Source organism: Podarcis erhardii (assembly GCF_964252035.2).
Source record: "Podarcis erhardii genome assembly, chromosome: 8".
Taxonomy (NCBI): domain Eukaryota; kingdom Metazoa; phylum Chordata; class Lepidosauria; order Squamata; family Lacertidae; genus Podarcis; species Podarcis erhardii.
In genome coordinates, this window is record NC_138499.1 from 77,451,165 (window position 1) to 77,460,632 (window position 9,468).

Sequence of the window (9,468 nt, forward strand, 5' to 3'; positions counted from 1 at the left end):
TGCAGATTATAGCCTTGTTCAACTGGAAAGGCAGTATCATAAAAGAAGGGTTTCATGTTGGGTATTTAAGAAACCTCACCTGCCATGGGATCAGTACCTGGCAACAGAACAAAAATCAGAGGTGGGGGTTCAATATTGTCTGCAATGAAGAGTTGGGTGGCTGGGATGATTTTATCTTGTCTCAGGCATCGGAGAATGACCATGCAGTCAAGACCTGTGACCAGATTCCATTCACCAGGAAACTCTACTTCATGAGGTTTGGCAGAACCATAAATCGTTTTCCACTCCACAACATTGGACTCCACATGATGCAACAGCCCATGCAAGTTTTTCAGCCCTGAGGAATGCACAGTTTCAGCCCATGATTTGTCAGACAACCACTCTGGGGCAGGATTCGCATCCGGGTTCTTGAGCGCAACCTCACCTGTCAGTAGGAAACGCCAGACCTCACCATCAATCTCATCTCTCCCTTTAACGATCCCTATAGTCAGAAGGAAGGAGAAAAGAAGTTTGACCTTCTCAAATGGGGATCGGCAGTCGTTGTAGATGCTGATTGTTAAATGTTCAATTATTAAGTCAATCCTTTCTTCCAAAACGTCACTTTTCCTGCTATTGGCAAGAGACTGGACATAGCAGTTAATAAACCATATCAGGGAATATTGATACATTGGTTCCATTTCACCCAGATCAGACACACAGAAGACAATTGTTAAATGAATGGCCACTGGCTTGTACCCCAATTCAGGTGGTATCTATTTCCATTTCAGTAATAGTGGTAATTTCTTGCTTTTCAGAGATTTCTTCAGACAACTCTTTGGAGGAAGAGATGATTTTAATAGCTGTTTCATCTTCTTAGATATTTCCTTCTGACTTGGAAAGAACTTCCAGGAATTCGTCTTCAATCTCCTCCAGCTGTTTCTTGTTTGCTGCACTTTCTACAATCAGCTTGTTCTTCTCTTTCAGCTCAGGCTTTTCCTTCACAGCCACAGTCCCAAGAAGCTAAATTTTATGGTGATGATGGTGCCCTTGTTGATGAAATAAAAGCAAGTGTAGCTTTCACACCTGCAAATGGCTATGGTGGCAGAGCAACACTCCTCTGATGACCCGGGAGAAATCGCTCAGGTTGAAGACGTAGTGAGATTCTGAAGGAGTCAGGAGGAGGTTTTCCGCAGCCATCATTTTGCCAATCCTTTGAAAAGGAGCAAAAAAGTTAAATGTAACCCTGACCTTTCTTTCCAACATGCCCCACCCCTAGGTTCTCTTCTCCCACTTTGCCACGGTGAAGAGTTGCAGACATCACGAGGGATGAGCAAATCTGTTAATTTCGGTTTCTCATTTCCCCAATTTTATGTTCAGTTCTGCTGATTTCCACACCGGTTTGCAATACCCACCCCCCGGCCAAAAAATAATAATAATCATTAGCATTTGAGTGCTAATTTCCCCTAACATACACACTTTTGTATGTATTTGCCTAATATGTCCATTTTTGCAAGCCATTTTCCCTAATATAATTCATTTCTGCATGTTATTTTCAGAAATATATGCATTTTGAACACTGATTACCTAAGTAATGATAATAATATAATAATAAATTTTATTTATACCCCGCCCTCCCAAGCCAAGACCGGGCTCACGGCGGCTAAAACCAGGTATAAAAACAATTGATTAAAATACAACTTAAAAACAATTGATTAAAATACAACATTAAATTGCAGCCTCATTTCATGTCATCTTACAGATTTGAAAATAAGGGACCAGCAGCCTCGAAAATAAGGGATCAGCAGCCAAAATAAGGGATTTTCTGGGCACAGGTATGTTCAACTTTCTGAGCCCCTCTGAGCCAAAGGCAGAAAACCCAGCCAGCAGCCAAATGAAGCCTCATCAATAAGGGACAGCAGCAGGACATGGCGCTGGGATAAGGGACTGTCCCGCCAAATAAGGGACACTTGACAGCTATGGTCAGTGCAGACAGCACTAAGTTAGATGGACCAACAGCTTTCTATTTTGCTAACTATGGAGGTTTTTTATCAGCCCCCTAATCCTAAATTAAGTGTCATTTCAGATAACAAACACACAACAGTATAGGATTCTATAGCAAGAGCAGTGGCAGTGGTAAATAGTGGCTAGATGTTGTTGGGGAAAATGCATTATGGAAAGAGTTGATGTGGTCTGGAATCCTAGGATGTCACCACAGCAGGCAGTTCTTTTCAGTTAGGTCTGTTATCAAGTGCAGAGAGTGAGAGAGGGAGTTTTACTGTGCGTTTTACACTGCTATGTGCCTCAGAATAAGTCTGTAAAATCTCATGTCTGCCAGTTTCGTTTGTGTGTGTGTGTGTGTGTGTGTGTGTGTGTGTGTGTTTTCAGTGCTTTTTTCTGGGAGACGCAGGGGTACTCATACCCCTAAACATTTTGTGAATCAAACGGAAGAAACTAAAAATTTTAAACATTTTATTTTCTTCTCTAGCACGGTGAATCCTCAATTCTGTTGCTACCTCCAATGGCGGCCTCATTTCCTGAGTCTCAGACTGAACAAGCATTTAATGTGTGAAGTAGAAGTTGGAATCTAGCATGAGGTAGTGCATGTTCTTTGTACTTTTGTCCATTTATTGTATTTATTTTCCCCAATTTCAAGTATAAAATGGTGATTTCCTTGAGTCAAAATGAGAGTACCCCTAAACATCCCCCCCCCCAGAAAAAAGCACTGTATGTTCAACGAAAGTTATGTGTTATGTTTAAACTCCTGGGGCAGCTTCTGCACATATAAATACCACAACATGTGCTCTCTTGAAGAGAAGCACATTCCTCAGAATAGTGGCCTCAAAATAGTGGTCTCAAATCTCAAATCTAAAGTTTGATCATCAAAGGCACTGATGGAAACAATGGCCAGGTGCCTTGTGAAACGCCCTGTGAGACACGAAGGAAGGCAGAGTAAGTCTCAGTGCAGCTTTGCCATTCCTTCTGGTGACCCCAGGCAGACAGTTGAAACTGCTGGTGAAGGTGGCAAGGTCACATCTACACCATACATTTAAGGTACTATTATGCCACTTTAAATTGCCCTGGCTTCCTCTCCCAAAGAATCCTGGGAACTGTAGTTTGTTAAAGGTGCTGAAAGTTGTTAGGAGATCCCTCACAGAGCTACCATTTGTAGGTTGATCCATATTTCTTTCAGACTGATTGACATGCAACTATCTGAGTCCAAAATTAGAGGAGGAAAGATGTTGGGCACCCTCATCTTCTAATAGGAGTGCTCTTGGTAAGGTTTCCAGTCAGGGTGCCCCTCCATCCTCCATGTTTTCCACCTCCCCACCCTAATTAATTATAAGTATTCCCTGGGTAATGAGCATATCCAGTTCTTATGGCACCAGCTTTTGTGTTTGTACATTTCCCCCATTGCATTTAGATTTTCTTCTTTCTCCATGGCTCTTTCTTAGCTAAAATCCTAACATTAGAGGGAAGGATGGTGCCCTTTTGCAGCCCTTCTCAACCTTGGGTCCCCAGATGTTGTAGGTCTACAACTCCCACCATCCCTGACCTGGCCCTTCTAGTTAGGGATGATGGGAGTTGTAGTCCAACAACATTGGGGACCCAAAGTTGAGAAAGGCTGTCCTATTGCATTTAATCTGACATCATGCAGGTAATATCATTCCTTCCACCTCCCGGAGGCCCCTTTGCTGAAAGGAACAGAACATCAACAATAGCAAGCCTTGAGGTGTCCTTCTTGTCATACCAGTGGCTGTGATCAATCCATTGCCTAAGGAATTCTGTAGAAGGCTAGGCTCCATATACCTCCTTGGCAGACATATTTAAGTCATCTAGGAAGAATATTGATGCATTTATCTTCCAAAGACAAAAAATAACTCCCTCTACCCCTCTCCCTCTCCCTCTCCCCATCAACACAAGCAAGCAAAGAAAGGGAGAGGATGAGAATGAGTTAGAGTGTTAGGCCAGAGGAGACCAGGGTTATCAAATCCCCACTGAGTTCTAAAACTTACTGGGTGACCACGTTCCCGTTGCACCAGGGAGTGCATTTGACAGGTGAGGAACTGCCACCGAGAGGGCCCTCAATCAATTCCAATGAAGGCACATCCAGTGACAGCACCTGGAATAAGAAAGGAAAGGGTGGTTCTTGGAAAGTTATTGTTTCACTGGACTGTTCATCCTGACAATGTGGTATATTTGATATGATTACAGGAGGAGTTTGAGGGAGACCTTGCCGAGGCAATGCCAGCTCTGGACGCTCCCCTTTCGGCTCTCCATACCCTGAACCTGGCAAATACCTCCTTTGTCAAATCCCTACAGGATCCACCAGGACCTGTCAAGCTGGTCATGGAGAGTGTGAAAGAAAAGCCAGAGAGAAAGCCTGATCCAAGTGGAAGCGGCCACTTCCTTGTTAGTATTTTGTGGGAGGGATTGCAGGGTACACTGGAGATTTAGGATGGTGCAGTTAAAGTGGATTAAAGTGCTCTGTCATCCAGCTTGCTCCTTAAAGTCCAGATATAATCTAACTTCTGCATAAGCAAGCAAATCAAGATGCATGCCCAATAAGTGGTTTGTCAGGTGGAGCTCACTGATCAAGTTGTTGACTATGCCTTCTGTCTAAGAGCAATCTTCATCTGCTCTTCTTTTTTAAATAGATGACCATGTCCACTCTGTGGCTCCTTGGTCTTTTCCTATTCACTGTGGTGCCGACCATGGTTGGCCCCACCAACTCTTGATTCCAGGTGTAGGTTGGATTTGGCTTAGGTATTGGAGGGCTGGCACATGATAGAGTCTGCGTAACAATAGCAGCAACTCCCCATCCCACACACCACTTTCAAATTACATTGAAAAAGTAAAGAAAAAGTAACTGTAGGGAAGGCCAGGAATGGATTTTCTGTGAAAACAAATTCCTATGTGGAAAAACTGCAGTCAGAGGCAGGGATGGAAGGCTCTGTCAGTTTCAGTTCTCTTTCAGTTACTCTAAGGCTATCAGAGAGTTCCTATGACTTTCGAGTTTTGTTGAATATGAACTCTCATCATTATATTATAATTATTTTTTAATATATATATTATTCACATTGTTGCATTTATGACCTTATGATTTTTTTAATATATATATTATTCACATTGTTGCATTTATGACCTTTTTATTGACATGCAATATTTTATGAATTGTTGCATACAACCCTACTAAAAGAGAATTATATGAAAATGATGCATTGGTGGTATCTGGTTAAATTAGCAAAAATGTATAGAACAGGATCTAGTAAGTGTTGGAAATGTAAAGAAGCAGGGTATACTAGATGCCATGCTAACAAAGTGATAATTACTCCTTGGCTACGAGACATAAATGAGAGATATTACATGACCGTCCATGTCTTAGGACAAGCTTACAAGAGATAGACCCTTCTTGGTGGTGAGGCCAAGATGGCAGAACCATTGGTTCCAAAATGGTTACATTCTTAAACGGATCTACCATCAATATGTTTCTCCCAATGTGCAAACAAACTCTGCTGAGTTGTCACGTAAGAGGCAAAAAGAGAGTTTTCTAGCTATGAAGTCACAGCAACAGCACAATTTTTCCCCATATTGCCTTCCACCTACTGTGGAATGCGCTGTTTGTACCGCCAAACTTTGCAGTGGGCAATTTGCAGGTGTTGGCACCCTTTTCAAGTGAATCGGACGACTTTGCAGCAGGCAATTTGCAGGGGGTTGGGCACCATTTTCAAGTGAATCGGGCGTCAGATTTTTTGGTAAAAACGTGACCCATGGGTCAGGGCACTGAGGGCTCGTTTTATGGCCTACCATGAAGCATGGTGTTTTCACCACCCAAATGGACCCTTGTTCTGACCCACTCTCTTGCTCTAGCCAACATGTGGGAAGTTGTTACTGGCACTGGCCTAGCCCATACTTTGAAAAATACTGTGCTGCATCATTTTCTTGGCTTCTGCAAAGAGCCACTTTGATCCAATGCATGGAATTTTGGACTCGCTTTGAATATAGCAGGGTTCAAATCCAGGCTCATGTTATGAACCTCCCAGGCTCACTGGAGACTGGAAAACCATGGGAAGGAAAATAAGCTTCAATTTATTGCACACTGATCTTTTCTGTCAGTTTTTCCTGAATCACTTCTAGTTCAATGACTTGACCACAAGGTGGAACACTCAGATCACTGAAGCAGATTCAGACTGTGCTTCTCATATGAGGACGAAGCCAATGCTAGAATTCCCATTTCAACATAACTTGCATTCATTTCTCCTCTTCCTAGTTGTGAATACAAAAGAGCTTTCTTCTACGGCTGCCAGATTTGCCAGTTGGCCCTTTCAACTTGACACACATTTCCAAAAATGCAGAATGCAGTTTTTGCAAGTGAAATCTTTCACTGCCCAGGCACCCCAATATAGAAATAATCCAAATCTAAGAAATGACCAGATATTCATGCAGTGAATTTTAAAATACCTTGGCTTTTTGGCTGCTTCCTGATTAGTGTCTCCAAGCATTACCGAGTCATCATTCACCTGCAGTTAAGCGGCAAAGGGAATTACAACTGACATTCTATACTGTTTGGAGTCTGATACTTTTAAACCTAAGTCTATAAAAAGAGCCTGGCAAGATCGGACCTAAAACACACCTGCTTTTGTATCCTGCTCTCCCAGTGGCCAAGCTGGTGCCTATAGGAGGCCCTCGAGGGGATCATGAGCCTACTCCTCAATTAAAATTCCAGCAAGTGGAATATTGCCTCCAACAGAGGGATATTGGGGGCTGTTTGGACACTGAGCAGTGGTGGCTGGGCAGAAGTAGAGTTGCAAGACTGACTTGGAAGAAAGGAGCAGTGATCTGGGGGAGCCTGTAACAGCCAGGAGATGACAGTCAGAGGCAGATGATGCATGATAGAAAATCATCATCATCATCATTTATACACCGCCAATCAAACATTAAAAACTCCCCTAAACAGCACTGCCTTCAGATGTCTTCTAAAAGTCAGATAGGTGTTTGTTTCCTTGACATCTGCTGGGAGGGCGTTCAACAGGGTGGGCGCCACTACCGAGAAGGCCCTCTGCCTGGTTCCCTGTAACCTCACTTCTTGCAGTGAGGGAACCACCAGAAGGCCCTCAGAGCTGGACCTCAGTGTCCGGGCTGAACGATGGGGGTGGAGACGCTCCTTCAGGTATACCGGGCCAAAGTCATTTAGGATTTTAAAGGTCAACGCCAACACTTTGAATTGTGCTCGGAAACATACTGGGAGCCAATGTAGGTCTTTCAGGACCGGTGTTGTACAGTCTTGGCAGCCATTCAGAAAGTGAAGAACAGGTGGTGGAGGAGGGAGGGATACGGCAGGCTGTGCTGGGTCAAGGACTTCCACACCTCCCCCTCCTGCCCCCTGCTTCTGTCTCCCAGGTCAAGAAGAGGATTGAAGAGGGAGGAGCAGGAAGAGGTTACACTCAGATGTAGTCTGCGCCTGCTTGCGCACAGCTCAGATAGTGGAGATACATAAGCCAAAGTCCAGGGTGGGGCCTCTCCCTTGCAGCAACTGCCTCGACAGCTGCTCACCTAGGAGTAGCCAAGAGACAGAGGACTTCTGAGCAAGTTATTGTCTTCCACCTGCACCAGTGGCTATGACACAGCTGCTGTGGACTGGACCCTTTGGGGATTCAAGAAATCCTATGTTGGATGCCATTCTATGACCCGATTTCAACCGTGCGTGTCTGAAAGCTGTCAAAATTGCCCAATTCAACTGCTTCTTTGTGCTGGGCTTTCCTGGTGTGGAAAGAGCTTTGAAGCTCTCTGGCTCGCTTCCTAGGCTCTGGGGTGCTCTTGTGAAATCTTATGGGAACTCAGACAGTCCCTTCAAGGTCTTGTGAGAGCACCCCCAGAGCCCACGCACTGAGCAGGACATGCCCAATAAGCAAGGAGGAGAGTTTAAAAACTCCCAGCTTGTTTGGTGGTGAGCCTGCTCTGGAAGAAAAGTTTGCTTGCGCAGGGTAGTTCCACGGTTTTGCATATGTGCACCACCCACAAAGCATAACCCTTGCGCAAGATGCAATCATACTGTATTAAGGGCCATTATGAAATGTCAGTGCTTTCCTTTAAAGCACCAATAAATAACAGCCACGGGGGGGGGGGGGAGGACTTGAGTGCTCTATAGGAGACATTTGCACAATCAGTGCAGTAATGCATCTGCTATCTGAAGCTCTCCCGATGCAACACTCAGATTTCTATGGGTGGAGTGGTTTTCAAGGAGTGGCATGGCAGCTGAGATGCCAGCTTTTGGAAACAGACACTGTTGCAGAGTGACAGATGACAACAAATTCTTACATGGAGGATTCTTGAAATGCAGTCACTCCTTGATTCTTTTGTCTTGCTTTGAAATTTTACCCCTTTGGCTAAGAGAGATTTGATTTCATCTGATATTTTTAGGTACAGAAGTTTGTTTGTTTTTTGCAATTGGGCATATTAAAAAAGGGACTTCTGTCTAGCAATGAATGTCATGATATGTATCACCAGCTGTCCATTTCTAAGAAAGTAAGGGGCCTTTAATAGCTACACATTGTGCCTATATAAGGTAAAGGTTGGGCATGCCACTCATTAAGGATTCCATGGAGAAGTCTAAAGCAAGTGATACGATCAAGACCATTTTGTGTATTATAAGTAAACATATACATATGCATGCACATGGGCTCTCATTTTGGAAGGTTATAGCATCCTCAGCAGGATGGGGGAAGATTTCAGCTCACTCTACAGTCTGGAGCAAACCTTCCCAGTCTGCAGCCAATAGATTATGCTCTGCTCAGAAGACAAACATATGGATTAGATTGCATGCCTTTGTGTTGGAGAAAAGCAACTACATTTCCTTTTCTTGAGTTCGTAGTTAAGGCATCTGTTACTCAAACCATGAGAGGGCACTGTTTGTGTATCAATGTTACTTCTAACCCCACGCTTAAAAGCTGATCCATTTGGTTTGTTCTTCTCTACAGACAAGATGTCTTCTATTTTCTCTCATCTCCACCCACCCTGTAAATAGTTCCTGCATGAATAAAGCCTTTGAACTCCAGAAACTGTAATTATTCCAATCTGATTCACACAAGCTGCAAGGTCTGCTGACACTACGAAGCTGTCCAAGAATGGTTTGTCCCATGTTAAGCTGAATTATGCACTCCTGTTTACTCTGCATCTATGTACCCCCACTGCTGGTTTGAGAAGCAGTGTGCACACAATATTAGCCACAATCCATATCTATCCTGCTGCTTCTTAGGAAATATTGTGTCTTAATGTGTTTTTCCTTAAACCAGATTTGATTGAAATTGAGAAAAAGAAAAACATAGCTGTGTTTTAAACTAGTTGCTCTAAATTCAGTGGAATGTTCGTAATTCAGAGGCAGATCATCTGCTTTCCATGTAGAAAATCTCCAGGAGAAAATCTTGCTGGGATAAAAACTTGGAATCTTGGAGAGCTGTTGCCAGTCAGTGAGGTAAGTTAGGCTGAGAGTGA

The 9,468-nt window shown here is 43.6% G+C and overlaps 1 long non-coding RNA gene across 6 annotated transcripts in view; it reads left to right on the top strand.

Annotated features, from left to right (window-relative positions):
* LOC309348135 overlaps positions 1 to 7,785 on the top strand; it is a 220,655-nt gene extending 212,870 nt beyond the window's left edge. Inside the window, exons 1-4 of one of the 6 annotated variants that reach the window (XR_014159222.1) lie at positions 2,223 to 2,289; positions 2,465 to 2,573; positions 4,192 to 4,389; positions 7,378 to 7,785. This is a non-coding gene — a long non-coding RNA (uncharacterized lncRNA). The other 5 variants (XR_014159220.1, XR_014159221.1, XR_014159223.1 and 2 more) reach the window with 5 other exon arrangements.
* The last annotated feature ends 1,683 nt before the right edge of the window (positions 7,786 to 9,468 follow it).